The sequence below is a fragment of the Meriones unguiculatus genome, chromosome 5, assembly GCF_030254825.1.
Source record: "Meriones unguiculatus strain TT.TT164.6M chromosome 5, Bangor_MerUng_6.1, whole genome shotgun sequence".
NCBI lineage: Eukaryota > Metazoa > Chordata > Mammalia > Rodentia > Muridae > Meriones > Meriones unguiculatus.
This window is the reverse complement of record NC_083353.1, coordinates 122,989,492-123,008,844: the sequence shown is the minus strand read 5'-3', so window position 1 is coordinate 123,008,844 and position 19,353 is coordinate 122,989,492. Positions and strand designations below refer to the sequence as shown.

The 19,353-nt window shown below is 43.0% G+C and overlaps 1 protein-coding gene and 1 non-coding gene across 4 annotated transcripts in view; one reads left to right on the top strand and one right to left on the bottom strand.

Moving 5' to 3' along the window:
- The window catches only part of Ptpro (protein tyrosine phosphatase receptor type O), a 200,015-nt gene that overhangs the window by 96,309 nt on the left and 84,353 nt on the right, over positions 1 to 19,353 (bottom strand). The window lies entirely within an intron of this gene.
- On the top strand, positions 8,022 to 8,164 carry LOC132654418 (small nucleolar RNA SNORA48). The gene has a single exon (XR_009592070.1). It is a non-coding gene; the product is annotated as a small nucleolar RNA SNORA48 (small nucleolar RNA).

Sequence of the window (19,353 nt, the reverse complement as noted above, 5' to 3'; positions counted from 1 at the left end):
CCTGATGCTAAATACTGCTGTTCCTAAGCAGACAACTGTACAAACAGCTGCCCTTGGTGCCTAATCTCAGCCTGTGTTTTCCGTGCTGAGAAGAAGAACCTGGTATTTGTCTCCTGGCAACCTGGAGCAGCAGGAAGGAGTGCTTGTGACAGGGAAGGCTGAGCTGTGGGGAAAGGAGACACAGATTCAAGCACAGACCCGACTCAAAACAAGATGGCATTTGGTGATTTCCATGACAGTTCATGAAATTTTTGGTGAACAGGATACTCTGGTTACAGATGCATCTTCAGATTAGCTGATGACTGATAAGAAAACATTTGATTTTGGCTTACTGAAAAGTTTGACAAACTGTGCTACATTTTCCATAATCGTTTTTTATTTTAAGTGTAATTCAAACTTTGTTTGTAATCTCAGAGTTTTTGTATCTTGGTGACTTAAACGAATTAGTCTTATTAGTAAGCATTATTTTTCACAAATCATATATGTACACACACATGCATATATATACATATATATATATATAAATTTACAGTGAGTGTTTTGCTCAACAGCTTAAAGTTTCATTCAGAACAAAGAAACATAATTTGTTGTTGTAATTATTTTATATTCATCTCTTTCATACAAATAGCAGTTTTTAGCACATAACAACAATGAAAAAGTTGTTACCCAAAATGTAGACAAGCGATGATGCACTAATATAATGACACTCAAATCTGGCTTTGGTTATAGAAGTTGGTTCACTAACTGAGAAAACATTATATTTCCAAACATCAAAGTCATAATTATAAAGAATTTTTTGCACGAAGTCTTAGCCAGCCAGTAACCATGGCTGCAGCGGTGAAGAAGGGAAGCCACAGCACATTCTGTGTTTGAGTACATGTCTAAAGTGTCATGATGCCACACAGACAGTGGAATCTTCCAGAAAAGGGAGTAACCTTCCAAATGCCAGTGGCAGCTTTGGCTCTGGTTGTATCAGCTATGAAGATAAGTCTTGGCCCATGCACTCCCAGGTTGCCAAAAATAAGTCAGAGTGGCTAATCAGATTCATTTGCTGGGAGTATTGAGGAGAGGCAGTGGGCCAAGAGAGATTGAGGCGGTGAACCTAAAAGGAACCTTGTCTCAGCTGGTGCCTCCTTCCGGGTCCTTTCTGCCTTAGCTTGTCCTGGGATCTGTCTATGCTCAAGAGGAGGATCTGACTGTCTTCTCTAGCCATGAACTCTCTGCTAAGAGCAAGAAGGAACAGAAGTAACTATTGCTCATTTATGTGGGGACTACAACAATATTTTAAGAAAGAATTTTTTTTTTTGAGGCTGGGTACCACTAGAATTGCTTAATTCTGCAGAAAGATTTTTCACCTAAATTGCATTTACATGACACATTTTAAAAGACTTTAAAAAATGTTTGGCAGCTTCATACATTTATAAGACGATTTCAGTAGTTCTCAGCCCCTTTTCCCTCCTTCAGTCCCTTCCTCTTTCTCAGCAGCTCTCCCTTCTGCTTCCATATCTCAGTTCTGTGTGGTGAACTGAGGTTCAGAACAGCTTCTAGCCAGAGCAGAGGTAGGAGGCTATTTACTGGATCAAGAAGAACTCTGTAGAAGTTACACCACTCAGGAAAGTGACATTCCTCCCCCTAATAACTGTTAAGTGCCAAGAGTCACTCTCAAGAGGTGGGACCTCATGGGATGAAATGACAGAGCTAAGTCTAGACTCCTTTCTCTGCATGCCTCTTGGGATTAATGGTTCAGGAACTAAAGATCAGCTCTCAGAAGCAGCAGCTGGGGCCTGAGGTTCGGCTGTAGCTAGAAGTGGGAATGCAGGAGCCTGTGATTGGTCCATAACTAATCATGGGAGAAAAAGAGCTACCAGAGATAGGGAGGAAAACAGTACTAAAAAGGCCCTGAGGTACAGGATGAGGAATGAGACTGGCTAGACACTGGTCCAAGCATGGGTAAATAGTTCACTGTCCTAAAGAAAGGTAATAATGATGACTACTATTTGATAAGCCTTTGAAATGAGCAGTTTACATATGATTTTTCTTTTACCCCTTTAAGCACTTATCAGACATTAAGTATTATGATCTATAGTTAATACAGTGAGCTAAAACAATTTGTTTACATCCATAGCACTAGGCTTGGAATCAGAGTGTCTATGTTTATATTCCTGCTCTGCAATTTACTACCTGTGAGTGCTCATGGGAGTTTAGCCATCTCTGAACTTCATTTTTGTGTTGTCTAGAATAAGGAAATTGTATGACTCATGGATTGTGTGTGTGTGTGTGTGTGTGTGTGTTCACAGAGTTTTACAGCATCAAAGCGCAATACAGAATGATAACTAAATCCCATTACTCACTATGCACTTGTAAGAAATACAAATGATATTTTCTTATCAAGTGGCTATGTGTATTGGAATGAAATGGCAGCTTATTATACTGAACAACATAATGAATATTTCCTGTCACTGTGGCGAGATAACACATCTGAGGAAGGAATTCAACCTAGAATTTTTAAAAAACAACAGCAACAAAACTGACACGCTGAAAGATGGGCCAGGATTTTACATGACATGGAGGAGAATTATGATATTCATGCATCCCTTTTGTATTTTGTAGGTAACTTTGGATTCATTTTCTCAGTGAGTCCTCAAAACACCAGTTAAGTTCAATTATCTCAATTCACAGGTGAAGGTGTCGAGGATCTAAGATACTATGAGGATTTCTCCAGGTAACTTGTATTGTGAGAAAGAATGTGCACCGTTCCAGGAAACTTTAACAGTCAACTTGGCTCAGCTTAGAGTCACCACAGAAGGGAGTCTCAGCTGAGTGATTCCAGATTAGATTAGATCGTCTTGATGGATGTCAGAGGGCACGGTCGACTGTGTGCAGCACCCGTCTCCAGACAGAGGGTCTAGGCTGCAGAAGAAGCTGGTTTTTTTTTTTTCTATGGTTTCTGCTTGGGTTCTTGCCTTGACTTCACCCCCATGATGGACTGAGACGTGGAAGTGTAAGCAGAAATAAACTCTTCCCTCCACGAAGCTGCCTTTGGTTGGAGTGTTATTTTGCCACAACAGAATCAAACTAGAATATATATTTAAGGAAATGCTTTCAGTTACAATTTCTATGACTTTTTACTATGCCTTTGTCCCCAGGCTGTAAGGACTTGAAGAAGAATGATTTCCCAAGTGCCAACTTCCATATCCATACGTAGTTGAGGAGGACTCCCTCAGCATAGACCATGGTTGACTTCTCGAGATTGTGCTTGACAGGTGACTGGAATGTAGGGTATGAAAAAGGAAAAAAAAAAACCTCCGAGAATTAACAGAGTTGAATTAAAATTCCTCGGCATAGCTATTTTCTCATTTTACATCTTCCCAGGTGTGTTCAGCCGAGAGATGGCTCTGAATGAATTCAGCTCAACACATTTGCAGGTGACAATGTCATGTTACAGTGTCAAAGGGTTAGACATCCTCATGGTCTTTGTTGTCTCGGGTGAGTATCAGAGATGCCAGGCCCTAATGTGAGAGTGTGAGTGTGTGTGTGTGTGTGTGTGTGTGTGTGTGTGTGTGTGTAGGTATGCCACAGCTCTTGAGTGGAGGTCACAAGATGACATTCAGGAGTGAGAACTCTCTCTTTCCACCTTGTGGGGCAGAGGGATTGAACTCAGGTTGTCAGCCTTGGTGGCAGGTACATTTACCCTAATGCTACTCATACATTTTTGATCGACTTCCTGCTCGGTTTTCTTTAGAGGGTGTGAATTTTAGAAGCTGTATCTTCTTTATAGGACATGAATCCTAAGGATAGTGTATAAACCAGCAAGCCTAACTTTCAGTCCATTCACCCGCTCCTTAGTGCTTTGCTTCCGTGACATCGTGAACAAAAGCTCTCCTTTTTCTCTTAGCACAGTGATAGCCTGAGCTCACCTAGATGAGTGAGGTAACCATGGAAACGGCATTACTACTAGCAGTGCTGAGACATTTAGAAGCCTGGAAACTGTGCTAAGCTGATGATTGACAGGGGTTGGGGGGTGGAGTAGGCGTGGATCTTCTCCCCAGGGGGCCACAAATCCGTATGATCTCAGCAGGTGAACAGCTAGGCAAAATCTAGACACCTGCGACTTTCTTCCAGCTTAAGGTGCTATGGGAAGTAGATGAGGCTGAGAGGCTGAGTTTGTCTTTTTTGAAGAAAGTTTGAAAATGGCTTCCCTTCCAGTGATGATTTGCATTCCTTACTCCAGGAATAGCAGCATGCCCTCCTTAAGCGAGGCACTGCTCTGGGTGCTGGTGCCCTAGATGGGATTAAGATGTGAACCAAAAACTACCCTGTCTACAAGAAGTGTGGGGACAGTGAGGGAACAAAGACAGAGGGAAAGTCCAAATAATAATTGGCCCAACCTGAGACCCACCCCAAGGTAGAGAGCTAGCCCTAACACTAATAATGATACTCTGCTATGCTTGCAGACAGGAGCCTAGCTTGACTGTTGTCTGGGAGGCTCCAGCCAGCAGCAGATCCAGACAAATGTGGGGACCTGCAGTCAAGTATGGAGCAGAGCTCTGGAGGACCTGTGAAAGTATTGGGGGGAAAGTGGAAGGACCTGGAGGGGACTGGAACCTCACAAGAAGACCAACAGAGACAACTAACCCAGTCCTGTGGGGGCTTTCAGAGACTGAGACATTGGATGGGACGCCTGGTGGCGGGGGCTGTTTCTAACTTGGACTCTATTGCCTGCTTTTGGATTACTTCCCTCTGGCAGGGATGCCTTGTCTGGCCTCAGCAGATGAGGACGTGCTCAATCCTGATGTGATGTGTGCTGCGGAGGTTAATACAGGGTGGGGGTAAGCTCCCCTTTTCTGAGGGAAAAGGAAGAGGGGAAAGGAAAGGAGGAGAAGTTGGGGGGACTGGGATGAGGGGAGGGAGGGGGCACCCTTGGCATGTAAAGTAAATAAATATAAAATTAAAAATAAAAATAAAAAAAAAAAAAAAAGAAAATGGCTTCCCTTTATGAAAACGCTCGGGGGGGAACGCTGTTGTTTCACCCACTGGAAGATACTGGGGAAGACAGTGCTGCAGAGCTCTTATTTTAGCATGCCCGAGTCTAGTTAAATTTCCCTACAGTCATGAAGTATCTCTCCAATGGTGATTCCAACGGTAATACCGTTAATTAAATCCTGAAGACAGTTAATAAATAGGGTAGCCTCCTTCCGAAGATCACCACATGCTTGCTTAGGTAAGACCCTTGTAACATTTTGTAGTTCTGTCTTCCAATAGCCCTTCATTTTAAGCTGCTGAGATCCACAGCGGCATGTGAGACCTTTAAAGAAAATAGGCTCATGTGTCCGTTATCACTAGGACTCTTTAAAAAGTTCCCAATATTCAGAGGGAAAAACCCTTTAAAGTTAAAGAAAATGGAGAGCAGTAATTCAGTCTTTTCTCCATGTTTGTAGTGTTCTTCATCTGCTGCAGAAAGAAGCCTCTTCAATGGTGATAAGAGCCACATTTATCTTTGAGTATAAGGATCAGCATTTAAAATCCAGTTAGGAATTATGCTGGTTTAGTAAAGTGTTATTATCTATTATTATTATTTAGTAAAGGTTATTATCTATTCCTGACCTAACCACCCATGGGTAACTCGCACTGTTTCCAGTATGAAGCATGGTTTCCCTCCTACTGAGTGGGCCTTTAGTCCTGTTAGACTGTTGCTGGTCACTGCCAATGTATGAGTGCCACTATTGTGCCTTAGGGGACACCTTGTGATGCAGGTCATAGTTGTGCTTCATAGGAGTCACATCATAGTGCTCAGCAAACATAGAGGGACCGGAAAGATCAGAAGCCAGAGGACCAAGAAGTCTGCTGTGACATCATGTGTTCTACATACGACAGAGGTGAAATGAAATGAAATGTCAACAGTATGACTGCTGAACAAGGACTGAACAATGTTGATACCCATTGACACCCCAAAGTGGATGGGAAAATCCCACTAGCGCCCCATCCCTAGATGAAGAGCTATAGGCAACTCATGAGTGCTGAGCAAAGGAGAATTTTCCCCAGGGATGCCGCCCCTACTTAGTTATTTAATGCCAAGTAGTCAGCCCTGAAATCATATACTTACAAGCAATGCTAACAGAATTCAGCATGTTATATTTATATATTTATTTGTATATATAATTAATATTTTATATAAATATATATAATTATTTAAAGTGACCATGAAATTGAGAAGGGTTAGAAGAGGGAGGAAATGTTGTAATTATATTTTAGTCAAAAATAAAAATTTTAAGAAGTTAAGAACTAATGCTAAGGGAAAAAAATCTACCTTTGGGTTATAAAATAGGAACTAGCCACATTCCCATTTTAAACAAAAGCAAATGTTCGCTTATGTTGTCTGATAGCTCTGGAGCTCCTATTGGGGAAAATGACCACTTGGCAAAGAAGGAAACATTCTGAGGGTCTGAAGAGAAGGATCTGGGCAAATGAACAAAACCATAAACAGTCAGACTGATATCCTACTTGTAAAAACAAATGGCTTAATTCCAGAAAGTGAAGGAAGAAATGAAAGACAAAGAGATAAGGAAATGGTGGAGAAAAGAGCCAGCGAGACAGTGCGATGCTGGAAGTGAAGGGGCAGGCAGCCAATGGAAACACACAGATGGAGAGGGAGCGAGGGGGCACTGGAAAGCTGGAAATGCCTAATGCTGTGTTTGAAGATAGCCTTTTAATCAGCAAATGCTTCCCTCTCCTGGGTTCCCAGACTTTTAGGAACGTCTGCGGCCCTCCCAGGTCCTTGGTGTGGATGGAAAGCTTCCGGAACTCACTAAAAAGGTTAAGTTTCACACTAGCATGGTAGGGCGTAGGGGTGGTCTCTGAGGAAGCGGCAGCTGAAGGGAAAGGCGTTGGGGAGAATGAGCATGTCTATTAAGGTAGTGAAAATAATCTCATGGGGGATTTGAAATTTTATCAGAGCAGAGTGGGTTTGCAGCCTGATTCGTTTAAGTGTCCGTGAGAAGGCATTTCTGATGACAGTGAAGTGTCGGGTGGCCATAGGCAGAGGTGAGAGGGGTCGAACTGATGAGGTGATTTAGGAAAGAAATAACGGTAAATCAGGTCTAAGTAGCCTGAGGAGAGAATCAGAATGCATAGTCCTCTAAACCCAGTGACTTCAGCACACACACACACACACACACACACACACACACACACACACACACAGCTGTGCAGGCAGATACAGTGAGGGGGAAGAGGATGATGTCATTACTTCAGTAAGGCTTAAGACTTAAGGCGAGTGAATTGTTCTTGGACATCCAAACGCAGGTGCCAAGTGAGGAATTGGCTGTGTGCACCTCAGTTCAGAAGAGAGATCTGCCCCTAATATTTCGAAGTAGCAGATTCCCCCTTCATGGCCTGTGACCTCCGCGTCTCTCCGCTTTTGATTAGGTTGACAGGGCACAAGCCTTCGACTAGTCTTACTCTGTGTTTCCTCCCTTCTCTAAAACACTTGACTGGCGGCTGGAGAGACCCCGGCTGTGCAGAAACAACATTGCTCGGGCAAAGGCGTTTACCCCAGCACTCACAGCAGGAGGCTCACCTCTGCCTGTGGCCCCAGCTCCAGCAGCTCTGGTGCTTTCTTCTGGCCCCTCCAGACATCTGTATTCATGTTCATATATTCCCTCCCCCCAAAAAAGTCTCCCACACAAATGAACATAATTTAAAAACCAAGTGAGTAGTAAACACAACCCTGTTTACTGATTCTGAAGAGCAACGGATGTAAAATAACAGTCTCTTGGTAAGCAGTATAAAACAGCAGGATCATGAAGAAAAACACCACCATTTTAAGTAAGACAGTATTTGCTCTCCAGAACACAGATAAGTGAACTACACTTCAGATCCGACTTCCTAGTTTGGAAAACGAGGCCAGTGCTTCTTTTCACAGTGACTCATGCCATGGTTTGAGTCGGGTCTTGTCCTGAAACTCATGTTTTATTGACACTGTGCCTGCCTTGGGACGTGGGTGGCTTAAAATGCTTAGTAATCGCCCTGGCAATGGGCAAAGAGACACCTTGTTGGTGGTGGTGTTCTTTTATCAGTCAGGGGCAGAGCGGATGGCCGTCCTTTGTTCATCCTAGCTTGAGGCCTGGCTTGGTGGCCAAAGCTGTCTTACGCCTAGGACCCAGGAAAATCCAAACAAATCCAGGCAGCGCAGCATGGGAGGGGGAAGACAGACAGCGACCTACAGACTGTCATGACACCCACAGGCCTGCCCTCTGGTACACGGCACACGTGGGCCACGGACACCCACGTGTTGCCACGCCACGCAGCATGACTGTCACCCAGGGCCCTGCCAGCTGTATGGCTAACCTGCCTCAGGGGCTACCACAGTGGGCGAGCATGTGGTGTCAGATGGCAGTGAAAGGGAAGTGGAATAGCTTGAGCATAGTGAGGAGAGATGGAGCAGGCGTCTCAAGGATCACATGGACGTCCAGGGGTTGTGCATGACTGGTCCCGCCTCTCACTGGTTGTGGCTCCTAGGAGAGCTGGCCCCATCTCTCACTGGCTGCGCCATTTCGGGGAGCTGGCCCTGCACCTGGCCCAGGCAGCAAGATGGCGCTGGTCCTGATGGCTGGGATGTGGGAGAGCCAGCCCCAGGGAAATGGGTGTGTGTGATGTAGCTGATCCAGCCACTCATTTGTAAGGTGGCAGCATGCAGCAATGATACCCCCCCACGCACACACCCTGTCCCCTCCAGCAATGGAGAAAGCTGCCCACAAGGTCAAGAGCGTTAGCTGGATCCGTTCTACTTGTCCAAGAAATAACAGCTCCAGCCATGAGAGTCAGATAAAAAGAAAAAACTTAGGGAGAAAAAGAAGATTGTACTTCTTACCAGGTACTACACTAAAACTAGCCGCTTTAGGGTGTCACTCAGAACCCTTCACAGTCTGCAGTCCTGGTTTCTCTACCACAACTGCTCCATCACAATTTTCAAGACCTCATCTAACGGTTAAAACTCAGCCCCATCCCCCTGCCTCAAGCTCTCCCTGCTTCTGCGGTTCTACGTATGTTCTCCTTCGGGATAAAGTTTTCCTTCCTCACTTAGGCTGCCTCCCACCACTTCTCTGATTAAACAGTCACATTTTATGAGAGGCCTTTGAGAATTGGTTTATTTTTGTAATCTTACAGTCTGCATCCAGACCTCTTGGGACATACCTCTCTATATGCCAAACCCCAGAACTTTGTAACAGACTAATTGCTCTTACTGACGAAGCAAAACTCGTTTTCCACGTCTCTTCTTTACCCCACATCCTCCCACCTTCAGTTGCATATTTAAAGCATCTCGAACTCATACACAATGAGGAAACATGTTCAGGTTCTCCGTAGGAGGGAAAGTAAAACTGGGGCATTTTTCTCGTTCATCTTTATTTCCTGATGATAACTTTAGTCACCAGTGTGTGAGCGGGGCGCTCAGTCATCACTGATGCTATTTAGAACCAGAAGAAGATGGGAACAACAATATGATATTTATGTTTTATAAATGAAGCTCAAAAATACCCTTGTCTTTGAGAACAGCTGTAGAGAGATAGTCCGCAGTCTACTGCGCTCGGTGAAAGGCTCCATTCTTCAGAAAGTTGCACATGTACATAAAGGACCCTCTCATACTGGGTGTTGGGACATGTCATGACTTTTATGTGACATATTGAACTTGTTAGCTGCTGTTTCAGTGTTAGATATTTTTCTATTTCCATGATTGTATATTTTTAAAAGTATTAAAAAATAGGAATTTTACATCACCACAGTGATAATTTTTAAAGGTAGTCTAACAATTTTATGGTATGGAACCTCATGGCAATGAGGAACTAGTCTATAGGATTATTCAGAAATGTTCCAGTCTCTTCCACACATATCCTTGTTTATAAAGACAGTTGTTCTCAGTGACCTGACACAAGTACTCTAGGCCAGTGTTTAGGGCAAAACATTTCCATTTATGATGTTTTATTAATTCATAATAAAGTCACATCATGAACAACTTTTACAGACAGCTGAGGGCGAAAGTGTCACGATTTGAAACCAGTGCTAACACGCTGGAACTTCTAAGACAGGCCTTTCCTATCTTGAATGCCCTAAAAACATAGCCTATAAACCAATGCTGTTTCCTTTCCTTAACCCCTTGATCTGCATGCCCTCCTCCTGTCTCTCCCATGTCTCCTTCATTTTATACCTTTTCTCCCATCAGCTTTGTGTCTGTTTGGTTAGTTCTCTAAGTTTCTTGGTAGATTTTAGCCTCATCAGAATAAAAACTGGCTTGTTGTCTAACATATTACTTTGCTACATGGAGCTTAATAAATGTTTGCCAAATTAAATCAATCTCCATATGCTCATTGAACCCTTAACCACAGACGATTGTGTGGACACAGCTTGACCTCATGCGTCAGGGTATTAATTAGTACATCTCAGTTTCTATTTTGATAAGGCGAAACCTAGTCATTAGATAGAAATGAAAAAAATACTTGTCCAAGCAAGGGAGACAGTAAAATAAGGAGAAATGGAAGTGCATGGAGAAGAGGAGGGGATCCCACAGAGAAGAAAAATGAAGTGAAAAAGAAAGATAAGTGGGACATGAGAAAAAGTTAAAAATAAGAGTAAGTGATCAGTGGAGACTAAAGCCTGATATTCTGCGCCTTAGATGCTATTATTTACTTGTGTCATTAATTACTGAATTACTCCTACTCATTATTGGGCAGATAAAACTCAAGCTGAGCACTGGTTACATATCACTTGTCTCCTTTTCTGCTGTCAACTCCCCTCCTTTTCTCCTATGACTAGGCTACCACTTGTTATGACTTTAAGAGAACTGTGTGTTCTTAACAAAGCAAAAATAAATCATCAAAAAGTACTTGCTGCTATGGAAAGTAAGAAGCATATAGTCCTCCACCTGCCCATGAAGTGGCCGTTCATTCACTTGGCTGGACTTGGGTATAGAGAGTGAGAAGGAAGACTGGAAGAGTGAAATGGAAAACTGGGCTCAAGGCCTGCCTTCATTTAGGAAGAGTGCTGGGTTATGAGTTAAGAAAGTTGGGTACCTAAGTCATTTCTAAGCTTTAAGGGATACACACCAGATTTCCTTTTAGACACTAACTTTAGTCATTTCTCCCAAGCTTTTTCTATTAACTTAAGCTCTTAGGAAACAAATCATAGACTATGTGCTCACACAATTTACTAATGTTTTATAATAATACCACATAATATTTTCCAAACATAGTAGTGCATAATTTGTAATAGGTAATAGGAATAATTACATATACTTAGTGCGTAGCAGGGCGATTCTCTCTTTCATCTGGAATATGAAATACCATTAACATGATGTATTAGCTTGGTTGATTAATGGGAATACTTTGGTGTAATCCATTTAGCACTCAAAGTGTGAGAGGTTTTTTTTTTTTTTTTTTTTTTTTTTATGTATCAGACAACTATTATTTAAGCCCAGACTGACCGCTGTAATGAAAAAGAGAAATGAATGATAACAACAATAGTTAGCATATGTTCTGTGCATATATTCCAGGGATTGTTTTAAGTGTTTCAGGTGAGTTGTGCCTCTTTCTTGAAATAATGCTTAGAAATTACTACTACTACTATTATTCTTATTATTATCCTTATCTAATCAATGGCTAGGAAGTAGACAACAGGAATTCAAATAGAAATTCAAGCAGCAATTTTACATTCTTACTTTCTGATCAATACAAGAACAAGAACAAAGAGCATGTTCATGAGAAAAGGAGACAAAAACATCTCACCCTCAGAGAATTTCATTCTAAATAGATAGTAACTGTCATAATTAGAGATCCAAGATGGAGGCACCTATCCCACACTGTGTCTGATCAGCAGGACAACAGTCACTGCACAGAGACCAACAGACTAAACTGTGAACCCCAAAACATTAAGGACTGTGTTTCCCAGGTGAAAGGAACCCCCCACCCCCAGTGAGGGAAACAATCAGGCCCAACCTCAGGTCATCCAGCTAATCCCCAGAAAGGTTCCTGGGTTCACTCCAGGGCTCTGTCTCCAGCATCTAGCAACAAGCCTGCATACTGTACTCACCGGCCAGTGAACACCTTCGGGTACCTGGCATGCAGCTCCAAACTCAGGCCTCCTGAATCCTGGGAGCCACAGGAACAGCCCCAGGGCCCCTCCAAAGTGCAGCCCATCTCCCTAGTGAGACTGACCAAACCTCTAGGGTTACTGGGTCTCTAAGATAGCTGCACCTAGCAAACACGGTATGCAAACATGCTGTGTGAGCACAGTGTTTGGGCAGCTGCAGCTCAATAACCACAGAGCAAGGAACCCAGTGGCAGGGCTGCTGTCTCTGGGATTTTCTCTGGTGAGAAGAGAGACCCTGGGCTCCTGAGGAGCCCAGTTAGTCCACAGGATCATACACCTGAGGAGAACTGTGACAATTACCTGAGACTCACCCACCACTCAGGGACCATACCCACCAATCTGAGGAGGGCTTCTTCAGGAACATCCAGCTTCCTGCCAGGGATCTCCCCCCCAGCCACCCCAAGTTAGCACCAGAAACTACCAGATAATGCCAAGGACAACCAGATGGCTAAATCCAGTGTAGAAACACAATCAACAAAAACCAAAGCAATATGGCATCTCCAGAACTCAGTTACCCAAAGGCAAGCAGCCCTGGTTAACCTAACATAACTGAAACACAAGAAAATGACCTTAAATCTATGCTCATGAAGATGATAATCGAGGAAACAAATAAAATCCATAAAGAAACACAGGAAAATGCAGTCAAACAGATTAAGACTGTTAGAGAAGCCTGTAAAGAGGAAATGAATAAATCACTCAGAGAAATACAGGAAAATGAAAACAATCAGGTGAAGGAAACCAATAACACATTTCAAGATCTTTAGATGGAAATGGAAACAATAAAGAAAACACAAACTGAGGCAATCCTGGAAAGAGAAAACTTAGAGAGAAAACAGGAACTACAGATGTAAACATCTCCAGCAGAATACAAGAGATGGAGGAAAGAATCTCACATATAGAAGATACAGTAGAAGAAATTGATGCATCCATCAAAAAAAATCTTAAATATAAAAAAATTTTGATACAAAACATCTAAAAAACAATCAAGGATACCATGAAAAGATGAAACCTAAGAATAATAGGAATAAAGGAAAAAGAAGATTCCTGTCTCCAAGACCCAGAGAATATTTTCAACAAAATCATAGAAGAAACTTTCGCAGCCTTGGAAAAGATCTTCACCAACTCTACATCTGACAAAGGGCTAATACCCAAAATATATAAAGAACTCAAGAAAATAAACTCCAACAAACCAAATAATCCTGTTAAAGAATGGGGTACAGAACTAAACAGAGAATTTTCAACAGAGAATATCTAATGGCAGACAAACATTTACAGAAATCCTCAATGTCCTTAGTCATCAAGGAATTGTAAATCAAAATGACTCTGAGTTAAAGGTCATATTGTAAGAAAAAAGAAGACTTTTTCTTTAAGGCTGAACTATATCCTTGTCCCCATTCTCTGTGTATGTATGTAGCATACAGCTTAGGCGTTTGTTCATCAGCAGACACCCAGGTTGTAGCTCATGCCATGTGAGTGATGTTACAATTGAGTTCAGCTGCCTCTCAAACTTACTGATTTCATTTTCTCTGGGTATAAATTCAGGAGAGAATGTTATAAATCACACAGTGCTTTCATTTTAAATTTTTTTCCAATGTGCATAACATTTCTTTTTAAAATTTCTTTATTTTTTTATTAATTACAGTTTATTCACTTTGTATCCCAGCTGTAGCCTCCCTCTCTCACCCCCTCCCAATCCCACCTACTCTCCCTCCCACTCCCCTCCCCCAGTCCACTGATAGGGGAGGTCCTCCTCCCCTTCCATCTGACCCTACCCTATCAGGTCTCATCAGGATTGGCTGCATTGTCCTCTTCTGTGGCCTGGTAAGGCTGTTCCCCCATTAGGGGGAGGTGATCAAAAAGCCAGCCACTGAGTTCATATCAGAGACAGTCCCTGTTCCCATTACTAGGCAATCCACTTGGACACTGAGCTGCCATGGGCTACATCTCTGCAGGGGTTCTAGGTTATCTCCATGCATGGTCCTTGTTTGAAGTATCTCAGAAAAGACCCCATGTGGCCAGATTTTTCAGTTCTGTTGCTCTCCTTGTGGAGCTCCTATCTCCTCCAGGTATTTCTATCTCCCTGTTCCTTCATAAGATTCCCTGCACTCTGTTTGGCTATGAGTCTCAGCCTCTGCTTCGATACACTATGGGTGGAGTCTTTCAGAGGCCCTCTGTGGTAGGCTCCTGTTCCCTGTTAAAATCCTGTTCCCTGTTTTCTCCCTCTTCCAATGTCCATCCCATTTTCCTTTCTGAATGAGGATTGGTCATCTTACTCAGGGTCCTCCTTCTTGCTTAGCTTCTTTAGGTGTACAGATTTTAGTATATTTATCCTATATTGTATGTCTACTATCCAGTTGTAAGTGAGTATATACCATGTGTGTCTTTCTATTCTGGGATGCCTCACTCAGGATGATCTTTTCTAGTTCCCACCATTTGACTGAAAATTTCATGATTTCCTTGTTTTTAATTGCTGAGTAGTATTCCTTTGTGTAAACGTACCACAGTTTCTGTATCCATTCCTCAGTTGAGGGGCATCTGGGTTGTTTCCAGATTCTGGCTATTACGAATAAAGCTGCTATGAACATGGTTGAGCAAATGTCCTTGTTGTATGCTTGAGCATAACTGGGATATATGTCTAGGAATGGTATAGCTTGATCTTGAGCTAGCACCATTCCTAATTGTCTGAGAAAGCACCAGACTGTTTTCCGAAGTGGTTGTACAAGTTTACATTCACACCAGCAGTGGAGGAGGGTTCCGCTTTCTCCACAGCCTCTCCAGCATGTGTTGTCACTTGAGTTTTTGATCTTAGCAATTCTGATGGGTGTAAGGTGAAATCTCAGGGACATTTTGATTTGCATTTCCTGATGACTAAAGACGTCGAGCATTTCTTTAGTCCACCCTATGTCTTCCATGTCTGTACTCATTTGCATCCCTTCCCCAGGAGTGTACATGGGTTCTGCTTTCCCCACACCATTAAACAAGTATTTGATGAGTACCTGTTGTGTACATCCTTTTTATAAGGGAGTCAACACAATTTTCTATTCCTATTACCCTCTCCTTATAATCAGTTTATTTTACTTCCTGTAAGACAGGAAGATGTGCTGGAAAAGAAGGCAAAACTAAACTAGTGGGTCCATCTGAATGACATTTCATAGGGCTTAGTAATATAAAAATTTGCTTTAAAAAGTGTACTGTAATTGGATCTGTTGGAATGGCTCAGTGGCAGAGTACTTGCCTGTGTGAGACCCTGGATTTTATCACTAGTACCACAAAGAAACAAAATTAAAATTTGAAATCAGAAAATTGACTGTAATCAAATTGCAATGGGGTCTGCTAACCAGGGAATATGCATATGTACATAATCTTTGATGTTTCAGCATTTATGGTGTATGTATGTGTGTGTGTGTGTGTGTGTGTGGGAGAGAGAGAGAGAGAGAGAGAGAGAGGGAGAGAGAGAGTGTGAATATGGAGGCCAGAGGTTGAAGTTGGATGTCTTCCGGTCATCCATCTCATCTTTTACAGTTGTTATTATGACTTTTGTAACTGTGCTTTCATGTGTATGTGCACATGAGTACAGTGCCAGGGGTGGGGACCAGGAAAGGATGCTGCGTCTCCTGGAGATGGCTCAACAGGGGGTTGGTACTGCTCTGTGTGGATTCTGGGAAACACTCAGGTCTTCGCCTCCGGGGCATCTCTCCAGCACCCAGTCTTATTTTCTGAGGCGAGATCGCTGACTAAACTTGGGGTTTACCAGGTAGCTAGATGATGTTGCCACTGGGCTGCCAGGGCCCTCGTGTCTCCGCTCCCGCAGTTTCTTTTGCGGGTGCTGAAAGCTGATTCTCCTACTTGTGTGGCAGACACTCCGCTGAACTCTCTCCCAGCCCACATTTCAATATTTTACAAGCTAAGGAAACAAAGCTCACAGCACATGTTTCTAAGCAGTTCTCTTTTGTTTGTCATAACATGGCTGCCAACTTGTTCCTCTGTTGTCAAAGTCACATCAAGTGAAAACAATTTGAAAAATTTGAAAACGGAAATCACCATGTCTCCGTGACAAGGGGGCAATTTTCCCTTGTTTCCGATAGGCAGCTCGATCAGAATTATATTTCAAATAAAAGTACACATTTTCCTGTAAGACAGACCTGAAATTCATGATTATTCTCAGAAAGGGCAATCCTTTCGCAATGAACCGAAGATTAGGAACCGTCCGTTCTGTGGAGAATAATAAATGAACCAGCAATTCTAAAATCTTACCATTGACCCTCAGATGTGAAGTCGTGTCTGTGAGGGCTGTTGTGATTGTTGATTGACAGCTCACTGTGGGTGGTGCTGTTCCGGGAGGGGGGGTCCTAAACTGTGTAAGAGTGTGGGAGTCAGACTGAAAGCACGTAGGCAGCATGACGCATTCCTTTCTCTCTTCTCTTGAGATGATGTGACTAGCTACTTGGGTTCCTACTATGACTTCCCCAAAATGCTGTGCTGTAACCTAGAATTGTAAAAAACCTTCTTTTTTTAAACTGCTTTTGGTCAGGGTAATTTATGCGAGTATAGAAATGAAAGTAGAACACAGGCAGAGATCCGGGATGCAGCTGAAAGTCTACCTGGGTGCCCCTTTCAGACTCACACCAGAGTTCTTAGCTGTGTTTTAGTTCAGTCATTCTGTGTTTTCTTCTTCCCAGTCTGAGCTTCTGTCACTTTTGGGGGGGTGGGGGTTGGGGGTTGGGGGAGGCGTCTCACCTTGACTCAGTGAGATCAGCAAAGGGTTAAGCTATTCCTTGTACAGAGCAGCACTGAAACCCAAGGTAGCAGATTCCTGCTGAGCTGGTGTCTCCCTTTTTTACCCACTTTTTTTTCTCTCTCTGCAGATGGGCTGGAATTGAGCAATAAGAACCTGCCGTGATCTTTTCTCCCAGATTTACTTAAGTGCAATTTGGGAGCGGGTCTCTTATGCCATTTATACTGCCATGCCTTTCTCCTTTGAAACTCTTCCACAAAGACAAAAATCAAGGCCTTTTGTCTGTTTCTCAGTTTCACTTGTCATAACAGGTTCACGGTAAAGACTTAGGATCAACCCGCAGGCTGATGCTCTAACTAGATTCCTGTTCGCTCTGGCAGCCTCTGGTGGAGGCTTGACGATTCGTGCGCTGGAAGGAGACACCAGTGGGCAAAATACAAAAGGAGTCACAGCAAGGTGGGTGCACTGACAGTGTGCCAACAGGCAGGACAGAGGGGTCAGATGATGTCTGCTAATTATCGCAAGCAGGAGTGACATGGGCTTTCAGCAGTTGCCACTTGCTTGATTTTTTGTTTTTTTCGGTTGTCTCCAACCTGAGAATAGCATGTTCCTCACATACTCCCCGTGAACAATGGGATGGAACTCAGTGTCCACTGGTGTACCTTCTCATGCTTTCCTCCCAGGGCCCGAGTTAATCAGGAAAGACTGCAGTGACCCTCCTATTTCTGCCTCTGACCTGGGACATGCTGCCCCAGGTATACTGGGAGGACCTGTTTGTCCTCTGTCACGTTGATGGGCAGGAGGAACCTCAAAGGTTTTGAGAGACATCTCCTGTTGCTGCTTCTTCCCATAACACCCCACACTGTGGCCATGAGACTTGTTGCAGAGATGTCAGGATAGTGGCAAAGTTTAACCCTCAAGTGGTATTTAGAATACAGAAGGGCTGTATGTGCAAGGACCTGAGTTCAAATCTCCAGCACCCACACCAGGAATTGCAACATGCAGATGTAATTCCAGCACTCGGAGGTAGAGATAGCAGGACCCCAGAGGTTGGCTGGGCAGAGAGCCTGGTCTAGCTAAATGTGGGATAACATGATTCAGTGGAAGACCCTGTCTCAAAGCTAAGATAGAGAGCGATAGCGGAAGATAAAGGTTTTAGCCTGTGGGCTTCACAAATGCACACACAAGGGTATACATCCATATATGTGCGCACACACACACACACACCACAGTAATAAAAACCAAACAAAACACAAGCCCCAATAAATGAGGAAATATTCAGGGCTATTCATTTCTTTTTGTACTGAAGCACCCTTTTCTAAGCCCCTTCTAAATGAGGCATTAGAATGAGGTGTTAGAACACCCGGTAAGTCACTGCTTATAAAGCCCATATTTTCATACTCTTTATATATCTATGTCTATGTCTGTCTGTCTATCTATCTATCTATCTATCTATCTATCTATCTGCCTATCTATCTATCTAGAGATGAATCCCATCTGTGATGAGTCAAGCGTCCTCACCTAATTCCCTCTTTAGGTCCCACTTCCAAAACTGTAGTGCCGGCCATTAGGATTCAACACAGGAATGCACAGGAGACAGACACACTGTCTGAGGCTACCTAAGTGGCAAGAGAGCCAGTCCAAGGTTAATATTTGGGAACAGATTTTCTGAGTAAGTAGCATCTGTTTTCATGTGATAAGAATTAATTTAGGCCTTGTGGGGTTTCATTTTGGGCAGAGTCTCTCCATCAAACCCTCAGTCTTATAAGTGCTCAGTCTTATAAGTGTCTCAGTCTTATAAGTGCTAAACAGTGAGCACCCACCACTGTGCCCAGTGAGGCTTCTGTTCTGTAGGTCTTCCTTAGTGTAACTTTACCTTTATTTATTTGTGATGAAAGAATTGGTCCACAATAGATACAGGATTAGGGGCAGGGTTTGGTAAATCTCCAGGTGTAGTCCAAAGATCACAGCCAGTCTGGGATGTGTCTAAAAATTCTGGTCAAGATCTCACAGCCAGAGCCAATAGCTGGGTGGTCTAATGTTTTTAAGGCCACAGCAACTAAAAATTGGAGCTCTACAGAAAAGGATTTGGAGAAACAGCTGATCTGCTATCCGTGGTACTGAACTGTCTCTCTCATTGTTCTTTTGTTTTTATTTTTGTTTTTTGTTCATCTCTGAACACCCTCTAAATCAATTTCAGAAATTCTGAGCCTAGAAGTGAAACAAATGAGAAAAGAGAAGGAAATTTATATAAAAGAGCTTGTATGGAGAGACAGGGAAGAAGAGAGATGGGCTGCTAATTCATTTCCTAAGCAACTGCAGACAACCTTGCTGAAAACGCCAAAAGAACAACAGATTTACATTCCCCGCCATGCACAAAGCACACGTGTTGACATTAATAAATACAGGCTTGCTGGAAGGTTGGCAAAACGTTATCCATGCAGATTTCAGGAGTGATGTGTCATGTCAGCCCAATTACA